General features: G+C 42.7%; 2 long non-coding RNA genes across 3 annotated transcripts in view; one reads left to right on the plus strand and one right to left on the minus strand.

The window, feature by feature from the left end:
* The window catches only part of LOC112552750 (uncharacterized), a 227,803-nt gene that overhangs the window by 187,621 nt on the left and 20,536 nt on the right, over positions 1-19,646 (minus strand). The gene's annotated exons all lie outside the window — the stretch shown is intronic.
* On the plus strand, positions 11,572-15,738 carry LOC148936970 (uncharacterized). The gene is made up of 3 exons (XR_016138870.1): positions 11,572-11,743; positions 14,565-15,220; positions 15,364-15,738. It is a non-coding gene; the product is annotated as an uncharacterized LOC148936970 (long non-coding RNA).

The following is a 19,646-nucleotide window of genomic DNA, read 5'->3' on the forward strand; positions in this document are numbered from 1 at the left end:
TCTCAATTAAATGAAAAACACGCTACAATTGATCGAGTTATTCGAGTGGACGTAACGGTACGGCATTCCCGTTTCGAAGAAACAGTCGCCGTCCGCTGCGCAAGTAATTACGCGCGTAACATACGCAATACAGAGGCGAATACTTTCTTACACTTGCCACTTAGGCGGCTGTGTAAAAGTCTCCCGAGACTGTTATTCGAAAAGTTACTCGCCGCCAATCTGGCAGGAATGCCGGGCCGACTTAATTCCTGTCTCATTTTCGTTTATCGGAGCACGCATTTTATCGCCGTATTATACGTCATCGTTATAAAAAAAATCCTCGCTCGTGAAGTCACTAAATAATTGAGAGGATGGATGAAATAAGGGCCTATTATAAAATTTTGATTTTCAGAAGGACAAAATAACTTGCTACTTTTTTATTAGGAAAAACAAATGTTTTTCCATTCTCTTTTTTTTTTTTCCATAGATCATATCGTTTTCGCCACAGAGGACAATCATCAAAACATGTTCATAATGTAAGCAACATTGATTCTTTTATTTGCGTTAATTGTGTCTTTATTCCAGCCATCCCTTCAATTGAAACTTCTTAAAATGTCAAACACACCATCTTCCAACCACTTAGCCGGAAATTAATCCGGATTCGGATTAATAAGACTCTCCGAAAGTCTCAGGTATCGTTTTACCCTCCAAAAAGAAAATCAATCGACGTGTCTACAACAGATTACGTAAGCGCGCACGACAAAAGGCCCTCTTTTCTCGTTGTACGTTCTGCGCGTCGGTTCGTTGGTATTCCGAATCATCCTCGATTCCCCGTCCGGGTTCGCCGCGGACGCGTGTTGAGAATGATACATTATTTCCCATGCGAATGTTTCTTTGCAGCGTAATGGCCGATAAATAACACAAATTAATGCCTTATTCCAGACATGTCGGTTATTTATGCCCCGGAATAACTTTATCCTGGCGTGTGATTACCGGCAGGCACGCAGCCCCAGCGTTTCTACTCGCTCTCCTCTCCTCTCCTCGCTCCTTCGTGTACACGCACGCACGCACGCACGCATGCACGCACGCACACATACAGGCGATTCCGTCCCGTCCAAAGTCGTCTTATCGCGAATTATCCGCTCGCACTCGCGGAATGTAGGTGAACCCGTCTTGATGTATCTGCGCCCGTAACGAAAGAAACGAAAGAAACGCGCGCGCGGATTCGGAATCCGACGGGATACAACGTTACCGGTCCGACAAACTGCCACTTTCGCGCCATCACGGCCAGGAATATATATATATATATATATATACGTTTACTACGTCGCCCGGTAAGCCCGTCAGCTTTGTAGCTTAAAGATACCATTCGAGACGCGGCAATAATATAGCTCGGCTCTATCCGCACTCGCCAACATTCTCGTTCCCGACAGGAGCTTAACGTGCGCTGATCGTCGAGAAAATTAAATTTTTCCAGATAAAACGTTTTTCCATTCGAGAGAGAGAGAGAGAGAGAGAGAGAGAGAGAGAGAGAGAGAGAGAGAGAGAGAAAACACGACGCGTCGAAACTCGATCAATATCCCATGTTTCATCAGCTGCTAAGAAGCCTTCGATCAAAATGCGAACGTCCGACAACTTGATACGCACAGATACGCAAAAAAAAAAAAAAGGATAACTTTCATTTCACTTTTATTATCATACGTATTATAGGTCACAACAGACAAGAGATGATTTAAGCGATACTAAAGAAACTGTGAAGAAATCAGAATTTTATTCGGAATGGAATATCGTATCATATGAGGGTTTAATAAAAAAAAAAAATATTTGAAACGTTAAGTAAAAACGCAGATAAATAATGCAATAAATAAAGGTGAGACTGAACTTGAATAACTTTAAGTGTCGAAAACAGAGTTTACATTGTTGATTTTACAATAGCTCTTAAAAGCAGCGCTGTTTAAACTGGTTTACGACTCTTTCATACGATAAGGATATTTTCCTCCCAAACTCTTCCTCTATTTCTTGCTGCCAAGTATCTTTACCCATTTTTTGCTGCCAAATATTTCGTCCGTGAATTTCTTGTAAATTTTACAACACGTCAAATATAAAATCGTTTACACTGTCTACGGCGTAAGACTTTCCCTTACGTTAGGTACTAAAATGTTAAATTTATATAAGCGTACAAATCGCATTTAGCATTTATGTATATTGTAACGGCCGTGACCATTAACATACTTTCAAATGCATCGTTCTTCGATAATGTGCACTCTGCAACATGTTTATATTCTACGAAGATATGATATATAATAGTCGTTATGCACTTATATAAATAATCTAAATATTTTTTCATAGAATTATTCTATTCCAAAGGAATTTGGATTTTATGCAATTTCCTTAGTATCGTATAAAGCAGCTGTTGTCTTTAAGCCTGACCATTAAAAATATCCGGATTAGTTTTACGTCATAAAGTTTTATATATGTTTTAAAATTTTATGCCGCATCCATAAACGATAAACGAAAGCGAAAATCCTGATATAATATTCATACGTGACTTAAACTGTTAGGCACGTATTTATCTGCCGGGCGGTTCGCGATTATTTAAAGAGCTTCGGTTTCGCCGGCCATGTAAGTACTAAGACGAATGTGTGCCATTTATTTCGCTGCGAGTTCGATATCGAAAAACGAAATCAAGGACGCGCGCGAGAGCAAAACGATTCTTTATGCACGCGACGCGTGTCCTACATCGATGAAACGAGCATGTCGATATATGCACGACTGTAACTTAACGAACTACGCGCGTTAAATTGGCCGATTAAGAACTTGTCCGATTCTCCGATTTTTATCCGCGCCGTTATCGATATCACGTCCCGACGGGCGCGTCCTTTAATTATTAATTGTTATTAACGCGCGAAATTAACATACGTTTGATCGTTCCGAAATACGTACGGCAGATCTCGGGGTGTACTCTTGGTTATATTTCAGCGAGTCGCATCTCATCCCGAGGACTGTTCTCACGGGCTTATTTTACTTTTAATTCCGCGTCTCTAACGTGATACGTCATACGACGTATAAAATGCGCTCGCGGAAGAGATAACGATCGTGGATTCTTGATGTTTCTCGGTCGTGTACTAAACTACGTCAATTCGCTCAACCTTCCCCGCTCGGAGCTAATAATGTTAAAGTATATATCCACGTAATTATTCACGCGTCTCCAGAATTTCCAATCACGTACGCGATAAAACAGATATGTCGTTTATCTCCCGTGGATTCGAATCAAGAGAAACCGAACCAAGGCCGGGAGTAATGCGATTCTTTAAACAGCTGACGCGCGACTCCAATCATCGGCAGTTGTGTCGAACTCGTTTCGCCTAAGAATTAAGATTGTCGTAAATCGATTCGATATCGAGTCTCACGCGACCAACTCCGATGTGTATTCCTATCTTGGGCGAAAATAAATAACCGACGCCTTCGAAGTGTAACGATATCTTGGCAAGATTATCTCGGATTTCTCGGAACAGTCGATCCGCAAAATCATGAATCGGGCGGCAAACAAATAAAGAAGCGTAAGCTCCTTCGTGAATATCAAGAGTAAGTGTGCGTACGTGTGTGTATGTGTGTGTGTGTTACCGGACGATTAAACTTTCTCGAGAATGTGTTTGGCGATCACAACCACAACCTCCGTTGATTGGTTTCGACGCGGCTATAGGAACGCGCTATTCGCGCGTTGAAATACAAGACCGCTTTTTCGTTGCGTTTTTCGAGCTCTTCGCAGCACTTCGTCCGGTGCTCTCGCCGGTAGAGACCGATGTTGTCGCGCTAATTGCACGTCCAGAGCACAATTTACAGGCGCGAACCGCCATTCGCCGTTGGTTTCGTCGCGTAAAAAGGACAAGGAGAATAAGCGAAAAGAGAGAGAGAGAGAGAGAGAGAGAGAGAGAGAGAGAGAGAGAGAGAGAGAGAAAGGAAGAAAGAGAAATATTTCATGTTCCTGGATGACAGTATCCTCAAAACATTAATAACAAGTATCGAGCCCAACATTGTGTCTGCGACGAATTGTAATTTTATCGATCGTAAATCAGACGCGTGATTTATAATATCGATTAGTATCTCTCGTTAATTTTGTATTCTTAATTACGTCGGTGAGCGTTGCAGCGCGCGTGAATCGTGAATCGCGATCAATTACGGAATACGCGCGCGTCCGCAAACCCGCGCGGAAGTCTCGTTAAGAGAGTCACCGGCCGCGTCAAATTAAATAAAAACGCCATTACACGCCAGCGGATTTCCAATGATTCCGAATAGCCGGGGCGATTAAGGAGACTGACGTGCCGAGATCGAAAGAAAGCGCGTATGCGTGTTTTGCTTTTTTGTCGTGCTGTTCGCCGGGGGGGGGGGGGCGCGGAAAAGTTTACAGGCCTGCTAACCCCGTGGGGACCGTCCCTCTTCTTCTCTCCCTCCTCGACTATACATCGATTCGTTTGTCAAGTAACTTTCGAGTCCGGGGGTGAGCCAATATTTCAGGAACAGCGGAACCAAGATTGAGGCTAGGAAGCGGATGGGGAGGCTGCTGACCGCAGAGAAGATAAATTTGTTCCGCAATTGAGACGGGCGTGCCGCAGTAAATCTTGTCTATTAGGTATCTCTCTCTTCTTCTTCCCCGTCGCAGGTATAAAACTATAAATCGAGAAGAGAGACACCGTCGTATTGAGCTTGACCACGAGGAATCACGCGGACAGAAGAAAAATTTTCACCTGGCACAATTCGAGCCTCGACAGCTATTATCCTCGCTGTGACAGGTCGGCGTAGACTTCAAAAGAATATAAACGTAGAACATACTATACATAATGACTTTTGCACACTTTGTTTATTCGACTTCATATTCAATATCTGTTATTCATATATCTGTTATTAATTTAATATCAACGAATTTAATATCACGAAAGACAGAGAAATATATAAACGAAATTATTCCGAAATAGATATACATATATTTTGTTTATTATTACAATCTTATTTTTTATCGTCTCATATTTTCATTTTTTAATCAATACCGAAAGAAATTTCACTAAACGGGACATACTTTGAACACAAATGTGTATTATCTCGTAAGAATCTTGTTGATTCACTAGAGACGGAAAACGATATAATCTGGGAAGATTACAGAGACTTTCGATACTTTCGTAGACTTCAGGACTGACTGTGTAGACGTTGAAAGCAAAAAGTAGATAAAAATAAATTCTTTCAACTTTTACGATATAGTGATATCCTTTTCGAGTGTTAAGGCATACTACCGAGTCACATTTTATAACACTTAACACAATTAATCTCTCGTAAACTAGAACACCTGCATCGACTACAAAGAATAACAATAGGGAAATAACCTGCACAGTCTAGTCGAACGAAAGCCGAAAAAGCCGAAATGCTGAATATTTAAAATAGTTAGACAAACTGTCACCCAGTGACAATAGAAGAAGGAAAATAGAGGGATTTATATTAGCATTAGAGAGAGTTTCTATTCGAGATGGGGATAGGGCAAATGATGGATTTGATCATGTTCAAAGGACAAAGTTTTTCTTCTCAACAATACCGTTTCAAGAAAATAATTATAATAATCTTTTACAATTATTTATTTTTATTTATTTTAATTTTTTTTACTTATTGTTTTTTTTTAATCCATGTTTTATTTGCTAGAAATTGGCTAATATTTACCGAATTAACCTAACCCGTAGTTTCTGATTGATTATTTGCTAGAAAATACTAGTTAAGATATTCCAAGTTTTACTAGTTAAACATGGTTTAATCTGGCTGAGAAACTTGACTAGTTTCTGAGTAGTTTTTAGCTAGTTGCTGACCATTTTTACCTAACCGAAATTTTTTGATCAAATAGTTACTAATAGTTACTATTCAATGATTGATCAAAAGATTTCCAGAAAACTATCCAGTAAATAGTCAAATTAAATTGACCAATAAACATTAGCGACTTTGTGACCAATAAAGCTCAGAATATTCTGGCTAATATTTTCTGGTCAAGAACCAGTCAAAAATTAGCCAGATAAACCGATCAAGTTTTAACTAGTAAAACTCGGAATGTCCTGACCAGTAAATCCAAAATAGTAAAAACCAGCCAGTTTCTGGGCAGTAACCAATTTTTCCCAGATAGTTTTCTACTTCGAAAACGGGAAAATGGGATTTCCGTTCCTCAATTCTTGATTTATATCGATATTATACGACATTCACTCGCGGCGCATTTAGCTAGCCGTTACCTGACTGTAAGAACCACGGCGGCCGCCGATGACAAACCGACGCGATCTTCCGCGCGCGTGATAAATCGACTGCGAAGCGGCGATTTAGCTAGCCGGCTATCCGGAATCTTTGGCCGAGTGAGCACGTACCTAATGGAGTCGTTCGGTCGGCGGCGGGCATCCAGAAACACGTCGGTGTATACGCGTAACCCGCCCGTTAATACGTCCGATACCTTGACCGCGTAATCTTTCGCAGAGGCAGGAGGTAATTAGCAGTAACGGACGGTTACGTCCGATATACGAACAATGGAACATCGGCGATGCGATGGGAATAGGAAGAGGGCGATGGCTGAGCGAGTATGATAAATGAACGGCGCCTGACAAGCGGCCATCGTTGCCCGATGATGGATGGCCGGCGGTCCCGCTCCCTAATTATTTCATACTTTGCAATCAGAACGATAATCCATCCGCGGTACCTGCAGCCTGTCACGGATAAATCATCGGTTATCATTCCTGAGTCACAACACGTGTGCGTACGCTCGCGCGAGCGCAAAGGGCTTGGGCGGGGAGCGGGGGGGGGAGGGGAAAGAGGAAAACTATGTTGCACCCGCGTACTCTGTCGGTTTACCGTCAGGGTGAAAATTTTATCGCCTCGCAGGTACTATCCTATCCGCTTTCACAAGCAATTTTACAAATTTTCTACGTTCAAGATCAATTCGAACGAGCTAAGAACGATTAAAAATTCCCTTAATCTTCCGGTTCTCAATACATAACTTTTTTTCTTGGATTACAAAGAAAAAAATTAATGTTCTTCAAATATTCTCGGCGCGGATTTAATTGATGCGTGCATAATTAAAGTACGACAAACATTTTATCATTTAACACCGTGAGAGAAAAAAGAGCGATACGATGCTGATATCTTCCCAATTTACAAGCCGTGCAAAAATATGTTAATTAAACTGTGATGATTTCGATTCGTAACAGATTTTGACGTTCTTTTTGTAAGATAGAAATAAAAATATATATCTGTGCATTTAAAGCGTACATCTGTACATTATAACGCGTTTGATTGACATGTGACACTGATTAATTGCACTTGGCGGTATTATCTGAACTTTATCACTGTACATTGATTACATAAGATATTGCAAAGCTCTTATCATTAGACTTATAGCACAGATTAAAGTAAAGTAAATTTAAGATATTGTATTTTAAACTCACGTAATGTAGCAGCGCTTAGGTGTGGCCGAACAGATGGCACCGGTGCCAAGTCTGCCTCCATTTTAGAGACAGAAATTATCCAGGAGAATGCTTTCGCCATCTTTCATGGCCTAGTCATTAAACTCCAGATATGTTTGCACATAATGATCGTTAAATCCGGTAAATCTCGAGAGTATTTTCAGCCACCGCGTGATAATTACTCGGCAAGATCTAATCGGAGTGTCTGCACTATAATTATTAACTCTCGGAAAATAAAATTTTAAAAAAGATTCAATATACGTTTACCGACTGATTAAAAATCCCTGTGAAAGAAATGAATTATATTGATTTATATTGCTCTATATGATGCATTGTTCCCCCTAGGAATACTGAATTTTTAATGGTGTCGTATGCCATGCCGCAATGATAAACTCGCTTTTGCGACGCCCCCTATAATACGCGAACATTTCGTAATAACAAAAAAAATCTACGATACTGCAGTTGAAATTAGCGTTTGCATGATTAGTGGGCTGTCGAAGCCGACGTTTAAGCGGTATTAATAATTCAACGTTCAAGTCTGAACCTTCATAAGATGTTTATTACCCCCGGCTGTAAGCAAAAGGAAATGCGATTGTCTTACCACAACAATGTAGCCTTGTCATTTTTTGCAACGTTCATATTACCAACCTTACGTCCAATTCATACTTTGACAGCTCGTGATTTTTCGTATATAATAAATTTTAAACTAGTGAAAGGTTTAATTAAAAAAAAAAAAAAAAATAATATATTCAAAACGCACTGTTTTTGATATTAACAACTATTTTATAAAAGGCTGATTATCGGCTCAATGTCTTCCTCTTCTTCTGAATTTTTGAGTCTTCGCTCAGTGTCAGAAATAGTGACGGCAGCCATGCATGCGATGCGTAGTTTACATTAGTTTCGTAAAGACCTCTCTTCTCATTTCGTAATGGCACCGATGCCAGAGGCGATCCGACGTCGAGCTAATAATTTGAAGAATACTCGACCAAAGCGCCGCCATGCAAACAATTGGGCCCGGCGTGTCTAATTGCCACGGATGATTTTCAAACCGCCCGTCATCCCGCGCCTAATAGATGGATACAGCGGATCCCTTAAGTAGTATAAGACCCAGCCATTATTTTCGACGAACGCCAAAGGTTACAAAGGGCTGTCTAATTTACCTTCTGACGGCGCCGGCGCACCATGTTCGGCCGCCACGTCACGTTCGCCCGATGACCTGCGTGATCCTGATAATCAACCGCCAACAAATTTTCGACATCGGGTAGCCTCGTAACATACAAACGAGGGAATCACGTCGTAATATCGATCACAAGTTTCACGTGAACAGGAAAATTAGACATAATGAAGATATTTCTTCACACGTCTGTAATTTCCTCGCGTCTATTAACGCGTAATTGTTCACTGGCGCGTATCTCTAACGATCTGTGTCATGAATAAAATCATGGAATGGAAAATCTCTCGTAATTCATCATTAGATAAAGTATATTCGAGTCGATATTTTTGGACGATGGTGAAACCGCTGTACAGATTGCGGAGATCCCACGAGTGTGTGAGCACCAAACTCCGCTCCAAAGGGACGAAGAGACAAGGAGAGGGACGGGTAGAGTAGAATCGAGACAGGAAACGCCGTTACCCAGGCGGCTCTTTGATGTCGGATGTTTACTTTATGGCCGCTGCATGATTGTGACAGCGTCGGGCTGTACCGAAGGGCCCGTGACGTCATAAATGAGGTAGTCCCTCCTCTCTCGGAGACCATAGCCCAACTTGACCCCCTACCCCTGTCTCCTTCCACTTCATCACGTAACCCACAAACGCCTGCAATCCCTCGACCATGCAACCCTTCGCGGACAGCCAGTGTCGTGTTATAAACGCTCGGTACCTCATATATACATTGGACACGGTTCTGTTTGTAGTACGTTATGTGTTTTTTTTGTTTTTTTTTTTTTTTAAGTACGTACTCTTTTTTCATTACGCGATTCAAAAGCTCTGCACAATGCATGGATTTATACAATACTGTTTGAGCATGAATAACTATTATCACAATGATTTTCAGTGAATATTGCTTATGATAAAGTGCGTGAGAGAAAAAAACTTAAACACGTTGTATCCCCTCTTTGTATCCATAAATTTACATTATTTGCACAGTATTCGTAAACGTCATACAATATTCCGAAGAAGAGTTACTTATTTCGACAAATACGTGCACTATGCGTGCTGAACTTGATGCATGACTGTCGAAAAATTATTCGAATAAAGATAGTAATAAACAATATAAATTGAAACATTAGAATCAAAAGTATGCGTGCGCGCGCGCGCTTGTGTAAGGGGGGACGTATGTATGTATATAGTTTTATATATATATATATATATATACACACACATATATATGTGTATAGTTATATAACCCCCCCCACACACACAACTAGTATATATATACTATTATGTATGTATGTATATGTACCAAACTACACACACACACACACACACACACACACACACACACACACACACACACACACACACACACACACACACACACACACTATATATAAAAGGACAAGGCTTTAGAACGATGGTAGAATATCCTGATCGCTGCTAACGCGGTACTTCAACGAAGGGGCGAGCTAGCCGAGGTTTACGAGCCAAGAGAGCCTTCTGACGAGGGCCACGGCTTTACGTCGTCGTGTGTCACGCATCGTTACTGCCGCAACGCCGTTATGAGACGTTTACGATAAGATATGTCGCACCTTTCGCCCCTGACAGCCCACAGATTTACCGTTGGTGGCGAGAATATAGCTTAAGGAGGATGGGAGACGGGGAGAAGAGGCAAGGAGGTGGAGGAGGAGGGGCGGTTAGAGGGGTGCCGCGTCACGATGGCGGTAATGGCGGTGTCTGAAAGGCACCTTTTGCCTGGCTGTCTGAGGAACAATATTATACGCTTAAATAACTCTGACTATTTCGCGAGGCTATGTCTCGCCAGGATTAGCCGAATGACCGAGTTGCGCAATACATGCAAACCGATGACGGCCGCTACTAACTTTAGACGCGACGCATGTGAGGACTCATAAGATTAATTTCCTTCGGGCAATTGAATGCTCGTGACATAGCTAATACTCCCGACTTGTATTGACACTCAGATAATACGACAGATTTATAGCTATAAACATTATCGTCGATGATAGTAATGACGACGATAATTTTAGATTCGAACTTCGATACGTTATAAACCATTTAAGAAGTCTGTAATCTGAAATTATATATATATATATGTAAAAATAAACCTGTTGAATCATGAACGTTAATCTTCTCATTTACTTAGAAGAAGGCATTAGGACTGGACGATCGAGTCATCCTCGGTCATGTCATCAGGGTAGACCGAGACAAAACGCGCAGAGAGTGTAATTACCAGGCTGAATGGATAATTTATGCTTACATACATAAGTAAAATAAGTATCGTCCTGTGTAGATAATTGCACGCGGAGATCTACAAATTATACGTATGGCCGTATGTCGAGGACAATCTTCTTCAGTTATGTTACAGTCACGAGGTGGGAGTATTTCGTCTTTAAAGAATCCTTGAACGACATGGATTATCCTAAGCGAGATTTTCGAAAATTGATGGGTGATAAATATAGTAGAGATATTCGGCAAATGCAAATAGTGATTTCTCCCTCTTCTTCCACGAACTGTTATTCACGTTCCGCCTCTCTTTCCGTCGATTTATTTTGGTCGTCTCCGACGATCTCAACCCATAAAAGTCATTAGTCTATATTTTCTGATGAGTAGCGAAGAACGAAAGTAAGTACTCGATGGCGCCGATGGCGGGTTCGATGAGAGGGTAAAAGAGCAAGCCGAATGGCGCTGCTTGTTTAGGACCAGGACCGTGTATTAACTTCAGCTTCCGCAGCGCGATCGCCGCGGCTCCCCTACTCTTACCGAAAACGCTAATGGGGAACGCATACAGATTGGGAGGGCACTTAGCGGACTTAGCGCCCGCGGCTACTTTATTTACGCCATCCGACACATACGTCGACCGCGATGGCAACGACAAGCCTATGCATACAGTAGCACTCGATGCTAACCGACTGTGCAAACACACTGCTCCGCACAGCTCGTGTTTGTGGACGGTCCCGCTGCTCTTTGCGATTGCGGTTGGTCCCCGCTAAACTGACGTCATGATGCTCATGTCAGTCGGAACGTCGGTGCTACTGTACGGTCTGTTTGCAGAAACAACTTTAACCGTTTGACACTTTCGGAAGGAATCCCCGATTGGTTGGCACGTACGCTAGGTAAATATCCTTTTAGTGGAAGTAACGACGCACAATTTGATCGTTTCGGAATCTCCGGAATTTCTATCCTCGCCACCTTGCGCGCTCGCGGGAACGTAAAACAAAATTCAACAAAAGCTTACCAGGTTTTTCGTTAGGATCTGAAATATGAGATCCCAACGTCACGAATGTCTAAATATGGGTAGAAATTTTGCCGTGAGTAATTTACAGTGAATCTTAAGAACTAAAAAAATTAAATTTTGACTCGTAACGCTCTGTCGTAAATCATCACTCAATATTTTCGTGTCACTCCAATCGATCAAGATTAGCAAAATTTCTATATATAAATCCATCTGATCGACTCCGGGTTACCTATGGGCTAATTTTAAATTATCCATTTCAACCTTCTGGTACTAATATAAGCCACCGTGTCGCGCTTCGTCTGTCAAAGTCCCTTGCGTGCCAGATATCGAGATTCGGCCGATTGCGAAACCGCTCCAATAAATCCAAGGGAGGGCGAATACAAAGCCCCTTTATATAAACGGCGGTACAAAGATACTTTTCGCAGCTCTCCCCCCGGACCAAAGTCACGCCTGTTCGCCCTATTCGCCACTCAAATATTTCATGTTGACACTTTCGACATTAACTCTATTCGTCAGGGACTTGTGCCTATCCACGGTGGTACAGTATTCATTCCCGCGACAACGTCAGTGCGCGCTCTCCTCGGCCTTTTCTCTACCTTACGCTGTGACGGGCAGCTGTTCGCGCCCCGTATGTCCTGCGTCCCCGAGTCATTATGTACAAACTACGGCGCGTCTCGTTGCCTTTGTAACCGGGTAACGTTCTGTTTGGACAGGCCTCGTTTCCGGATGTCCAACGCGAATTTCCCGCCATGACAGCGTTTCACCAGCGCGCAGGTGCGTCTTCCTCACCATTTCGTCACAGGTTGGGGAACAACAACACGCCACTTACGCGCGCGTCCATTGTTTTTTTTCCTCCATAATTCAGACACACGGCGCCAGGAATCTTTTTTTTTTTTTTTTTTTTTTTCGAGGTAGAAAAACGAGCCCTGAAACGAAGAGGCCGCTACATTCTTCGACGCTGAAACTTAGAACGCGCACATCTTAAAAGCATAGACGCAAATACTTCGCAGTCAGTGGAAATTTTTACGACAGGTAATAACGTTATATTCCTGTAGAAACCACACGTGTACACGTCGAAAACATCCGTGCCGCATTTGATTATAATTTATCTCGCGGTAGTACAGTAAACGATTAATAATAAATGTTAAGTGCATTTTATGATACGCTATATACATTTATATCTCGTACTCGAAGCATTTTTTATATTTTCTCATATTTCGTTTTTTTTTTTTTTTTTTTTTTTTCAATGCATCTAACATGGGTCGCTAAGTGTATGCAGATATTACGACGAAATACTAAGCTCTCTCTCTCCTCAAATAGGGTCTCTCCAATGTATTCCTATCGAAGCTATCGAGTCAACGTCGGGATCACGAGATATTATTCTTTGGAGGATAGCGAGAGGCACGAGGCGCGAGACGTTCGAATAGCGAGCCCTCGCGACCGCAAATCATTCGGGTCCCCGCCTCACACCGGAACCGGCTAACAGTTTTGTAAAAAGCTTTTGTGAGTTCACCGCGCTCGTAACTTCAACTTTGTCGCCGACGGTGTTTCCATCGTGGGACAGGAGACGACCAGACCTGTACGCTGGTGCTAGTGCGGTAGAGGGATTACGAGCGAAGCACAAAGGGGTCGGCGACGGCGGATCTGCGGGGAAAGATACAAGGGAGGAAGAGATAAAGCGGAGAGGGTGAAAGAGGCGTTCTTCTCCCTTTCTCTCTCTCTCTCTCTCTCTCTCTCTCTCTCTCTCTCCCCCTCCTTCCCCTCTCTTTCTCTCCCTGAAATTACAGCCTCGTAACTCCCGGTAAGCGGGAAAGAGCGTATGTGACAGCGGGCGGACAGGCGCGCATGGTTTTCCGGAAGTTTTATAGCCATCAGGGGGGGTGTTCCAGGGGTGTTTCGGGCCGAGCTACCCGGCCGTTGCCTTACGCGGTGTGCGCCGTTACACGGTTCCCGCATTCTCGTAAACAACCGGCCAGACGTGCTTATCGTGTTCTCGCGACGCGCACCGACTCGGTACCTCGTTTTGATGCACATCAATTCGCGTAACGTTCCGAAGATACGGCAATAATGCGGTCAGCACTAAAGATATCCTTTAAAAGACTGACTGTCGCTCTTACTTATTAAAAGACTGAAATATCCGCGCAAAGTATTTGAAGAAAAAAAGTTCATTTCATTTCATTTTGTATTAATTATATTATTATTTATATTATTATTTTTTCCGAAGACTCAAACGTTCATTTTACAAAAATATTTTAATTATGAGGCTAAAGTTTTATTTGTTCAAAATCTTTCGTTCACGAAGAAGAATGGAAGTAACCTTGCAAAATTGGTAATCCGCAAACTGAATAGGTAAAATGTATTAACTCTGTAGAATGATTGCGTGACGCAAGTTACACTAGGTATGTGTATTGGTTGCATGCACCGCGATTATAATTACGCCATAAATCTTATAATCGCGAGGCACAAATTATTTCAGCGTATATTTAGATCTCTGCGCGAATAAATACGATCCAGTATCGTATAAAATTTTCTAGCGACATTTATATTACATCCATTTATAATCGTCAAAGTTAACTTAATTCATATTTCTTGAATTGGAAAAAATATTCCATACGTTAAAGAAATTCGAAAAAGTTTTTAAATTATCATATTTGCATTTAAAATCACTTTTTTGTCAAATCTCATTTTTACAATTTCAGAGCAAATAAAGCAACTGTCAAAAATCATCGTCGTGACGCGCGAAGTGATAATGCAATATAATACTCCAAGCACGCTCGAGAATTTATTAGCAAGTCAGTAGACGTCAATACTATCGATCGGCATGTATTTTCGAAGTATTTCAAGAAGAGTTGCAGCATCGTCTTACAAGTCATCACTTAATGGCTTCCGCGTTGTCGTAAACTGTCAAGCCGATGTATTTATAGAGTTGCCGTGATACACAACTGCAGTATCCTTTCAGTCATCAAGAGCCCGGTATAAATATGATAACGTTACGATAGTGACAATTAGCGTTATATTATACGAAAATATAGGTATTAACATAAATATTTCTTCCTTCTTCTTTTTAATGTTCTCTTTCATGCGCGCGAGTTTCCTTTTTGTTTCATTTTGAAAAGTGCGACATCGAATACCATTCAACTGAAAATTTCTGTTCGTTTTACAGAAACGGCTAGCTCGAAAGCTGAAGTTTCATGATTAACGAAATCTCCTTCGAGAGCGAAAATGTCAAAAAAATTGTGCCTCGGAAATGGAAAGCGGGGACGAATCTAGACGGTGAAACGCCGCACCGCATTTACCGCATCGTCGACATCGATCAATCAATATACCCGGTAGTAGTGGCTGCCCACGTGATACGGTAAGGGGGGGGGGGATCGGGATGGATATTGGATTGCAAGATGAAAGCTGCTCGTTAAATTAGTTTCTAATCTGTCTGATCTCTGAAAGCGCCGAGTCCCGGGCTTCATTCTCGTGCGTCTAATCATTAATCTCTGCCAGCAGATGTGCCGCCGTCATTGATTTAAATCACCGGCGCGTTGGTTAACCCTTCCTAATCTAGTCTGCCCGTCTGGACCGGCCTGATGCCCGATCGGATTGCCGGAACGAGATAACGTGTACTTGCGCATACACACAGAAGTGGAAGCAACGTGTTCCGCGTTCCGAGCGGCCTCGGAAAGGAAATGGAAAAGAAAATCCGAGTCTCGTTTCGATCGACGCCGTCAATTTCCTTTTTTGCCCGGGGAAACTTGACTCTGATCGCCAATAGAGTTCGAGGGAACAAGTTCGCGGAGAGAATGCGCGTGTAAAAATACGTAGATGGCGTATCGGTGAAAAACAAGCATGCATTCCACTAGTCTTGTAATAAAATGAGAAATAATAAAAAATTTTTGTAAGCTTTCTTTCTACATCTCTCTTTCTCCTTCTTCCCCTTTCCTCTTTCTTTCTTTCTGCGTAATTTAATTTACGTAATAAAAGGCAAAATCAAAATTATAAGTGAGAATTATTAATTCATAATTCAATATCTCGTATAACTTTTCAAGTAAATCATAATATATAAATGAAGATATTCTATTACATAAATTAATGAATTTGTTCCATTCTTTACCCTTATCCCTTTTGGATTATTCCCTGATATCATTAAATTACGCGATCAAACTCGAAGGGTAATACTCGAAGTAAAAAAAGAGACGAACAGCGTATCCTTCGAGCGTATCCCTCGCTCCGCGAAATCGCGCGCGGTGACAGCGGAAAGAGAAGCCGGGATGTCTCTCGACGAAAATTTCGGTACACGCTCTTTGCGGGGCCGTCCGCGACTCGTGAGCGCAGCCGGAGACGGTAAATCAAGCCGCGAGAGTGAACTCTCGGCGGTGGCAAACAATGCGCGGCGTGACGAAGGCATTGTCGAGTTTACGCCCCGCGGGGTGCAGCTCTCCGGCTAACATCCAGGGCCCAGTTCACTCACCATTATGGAACGGGAACGGGAACGGGAACGGGGGCGCGGGGTGGGGATAGGGGAGCCCCATCAATTACATGGGAAATTGCGCTCGCATTATTTATGTGCGTATACACCGACACGAGCCGCGCACTAGGCCACGCCACGCCACGCCACACCGTACCACGCCATGCCACACCACCGCTACGCCACGCCGCGCCGCGCCGCGCCGCGCACCACACGCTATACTATGCTACTCCACGCCGCGCCGGCATCGTGCCGTGCCGCAGTTCTCCGCAGCGGTTATCGATAGCCCGACAAAGAGGACATAAATAACGCCTTTTGCGCTAGTACACGTTCCGTATGCTCATATCGGTACGGACGTGTATATGCTTCTCCCCGTTATTCGCGCATCGGACGGATGATTCTTAGCAAAGCGGCGATCCATTATCGGCGCTGGCGCGCACCGCCCTCTTAGCGTAGATCTCTCGCCATTAAATCGAGGAAGGGAGCGGAGGGAGCGACCCGGTGTTATTGGCTCGCGCGACGCAAATTATCGCGATAATTATCGCTGTTTATAACTTCATTTCAGATAAGTCCGAGTTTACGGGGGGTTACGACTGTGTCAGAAATATATATTTTGAACCGTTACAATATCTTATTTATTTTATACGGCACACCCTCACGGAAGCTTTCCGCGGCGCTCATCTCCGTCGACACCGAGAGATCTCTATCTCTCGAACGCGCTTGAAAATTTTCCTCTTTCGCCGCGGCGCGAGAATCAATCGTGCGTTACGCCGTGTGTGTGCGCGCGCGCGCGCGCGCGCGCAAGAATTTTTCGAATTTTATCGTATTTACGGGAATTCCTCCTCCTTGTCAGTCGATACCAGCCGCAGCAACGGGGCACTTAAGCGCTTTTACCAGAAATCATGTCGCACGGAAATATCGCGACGCTTTATACGTCCGCCGGTACATAATGTATGGATACGTACGTACGTGAATAGGATGACAAACTTAACCTCCGGGCAAAGGAATAGGATATACGGCAGAAGCTGCCACATCGGTGGAAAAGTCCGAGGGGGGGGGGAGGTGGCGAGGGGGAGGGGAAGGGTGAGGGGCGATGGATATACGGAGCCGCCGAACGAGGCGACAGCTGTCGATTTCGTGCAGCCCTTGTGCAGAATGCACCAGTGGAGTTGCAACCGACTACCCATAAATAACGCGCTCGTTTCTGGAGCGCGCGAGGAGGAAGGAGAGGAAGAAGTAGAGAGAGGAAAAAAAAAAAGAGGAAGAAGAAGAGCCGAAGCGAGAAGTGGAAGGACGGCGCGGGCGGCAACGACGAGGAAAGGAGGGAGAAAACGTCAGCGACGTTACGCGAACGTCGTCGATCGAGCTCGTCGCACGTTCGTGCTCGTCGACGACGTGGTGGGATTAGTTCATTACCCGTGCGTTATACTAATCGTGTTTACGCTTCGCCTGATCGATGCGCGGTGAACGGAGGGTGATTATCCGTCGTCGAGTACGCTCGCTACGACGAAGACACTCGCTACGACGATGACGCGACGTGAGGAATCACAGACTAGCAAAGTCAGTCTAAAGCGTAGTGAAACAGTAGGCGGGATGCTATTTTAACAATGGACTTTGCTAAATCTCTCGAAGAGAAAGACGGAGAGAAAGAGGGAGAATATAATTTTTTTTTCTTTCTTCTAGAAAAATCGGCTGGTGTTAGGAGAGCAATTTAACGCAATTATTCGCAATTTTCAAACACCGCGATAAATATTACTCCTAGACATAATTAGCATGATTCATTGCGAGATGATGGAAAATAATGGAAACTTTCCGACGGAATAACTTCAGAAGCCTGGCACACTCATTAAGAAGTCAAAGGAAGTAGGACTGCGTGACGAAAACCTATAAATCGTTCACGTAATTGCGCGCAACGCGCTGCATAGTCTGTTATTACCGGAGACCGATAACGATAATGTTCGCACAAACCATGCGCCGTATGCTTTAACTATAGCTTTTGAATACAGAGTCATGCAAATTTTATTTTTGCGTCACTTCGTGTACAGAAAACGAAATATGTGACATAATGCTCGAGTATTATATTGAATCGAGCGTAAAATATTTTCCATTTTATTCTTATTTTGAATAGTATATTTATCATCACGAGCGGCTTAAATCAGGTCATATACGTGATATTTAGCGTATTCTACGTGCTAGATATGTAATAACTAACGAACAAATTTTTATGTCGATTAATAGGGGAAAAAAAATTTTTTTTCTAAATCAGTCTAAAAAATATTTGTCCTTCCTTTGCAATGAAATAAATGTCAAAATGTATTACGCAACGTATATAAAAATATATTTTTAAATATGACAAAACAGTTTTTGAATATTTTTTTAAATATCGCAAAAATGTTTTAACGAAAAAAATAGGTTTGTCAGAGTTACAGAAAGTATTGACGGCTGCCAATATCGATATGACAAAATGCATATTGCAGTCGAATAAATAGATTTTCGTAGGAAAGAAACGGTTTTATCACGTAGCCTATCTAATTCGAAACGGTATTGTAAAAAGTTAACGGGGTTAATAGTCCTAATAGACACATATCGCGCAATTCTCGGCCAATGTTTTCCCACCCGAAAGAAACCCGGACAATATCCCGGCGCTATTTCTATCTTATCTTCGTTCGGGCGACGTTCCGGGCGGTTGTTAGATACGCGAACAGTTTCCACGGAAGAGCATTAGCGGCGTTATTAGCGCTAGTTAGAGGATACGCTTTGGTGAGAGATGAGAGCGGTGTATAATTATCCGAGCCTCTTCTCTCCCCCCCTCGGCTCAACAGACGAGGACGACGTGTTTATGTGGCGCCGACTGAAGGAGCCTGGCAGAGTGTCTTGTATTATCTGCGACATCAGACCAGCCGACGACGACGAGTCGTTGAAGGAGGGTAGCGAGTCGAAATGAGTAACAAGTAATCTAGCATTTCTTGCGCGTTGCAAACCTGAATTTATTATGATTTGACGACATCGCGTGATTGCGTGTGCAAGTGCGTGCCGCGCCGTTGAAAGACGCGCGTTAATTTCCGTTAAAAACAGAAACAAACACGTCTTGCCTAAATTGTAACAAACAAACAAAGTTGTAGATACACATATTTTTTATTAAAAAAAAAAAAAAAAAAAATATATAAAAATATACCGCGAAATTTGCTGTATATTATCACGCGTCTAATTTGCATGCTGATATTTTGACGCATGTGAAATTCAATGAAAGCTTTCAATTAATATCAATTCATCGTTATCAATTGCGTTCGATTAATTCTGAAGATTCCCCGCTCTCATACAAAAT

Source organism: Pogonomyrmex barbatus, unplaced genomic scaffold, assembly GCF_055798465.1.
Source record: "Pogonomyrmex barbatus isolate J1 unplaced genomic scaffold, ASM5579846v1 scaffold18, whole genome shotgun sequence".
Taxonomy (NCBI): Eukaryota; Metazoa; Arthropoda; class Insecta; order Hymenoptera; family Formicidae; genus Pogonomyrmex; species Pogonomyrmex barbatus.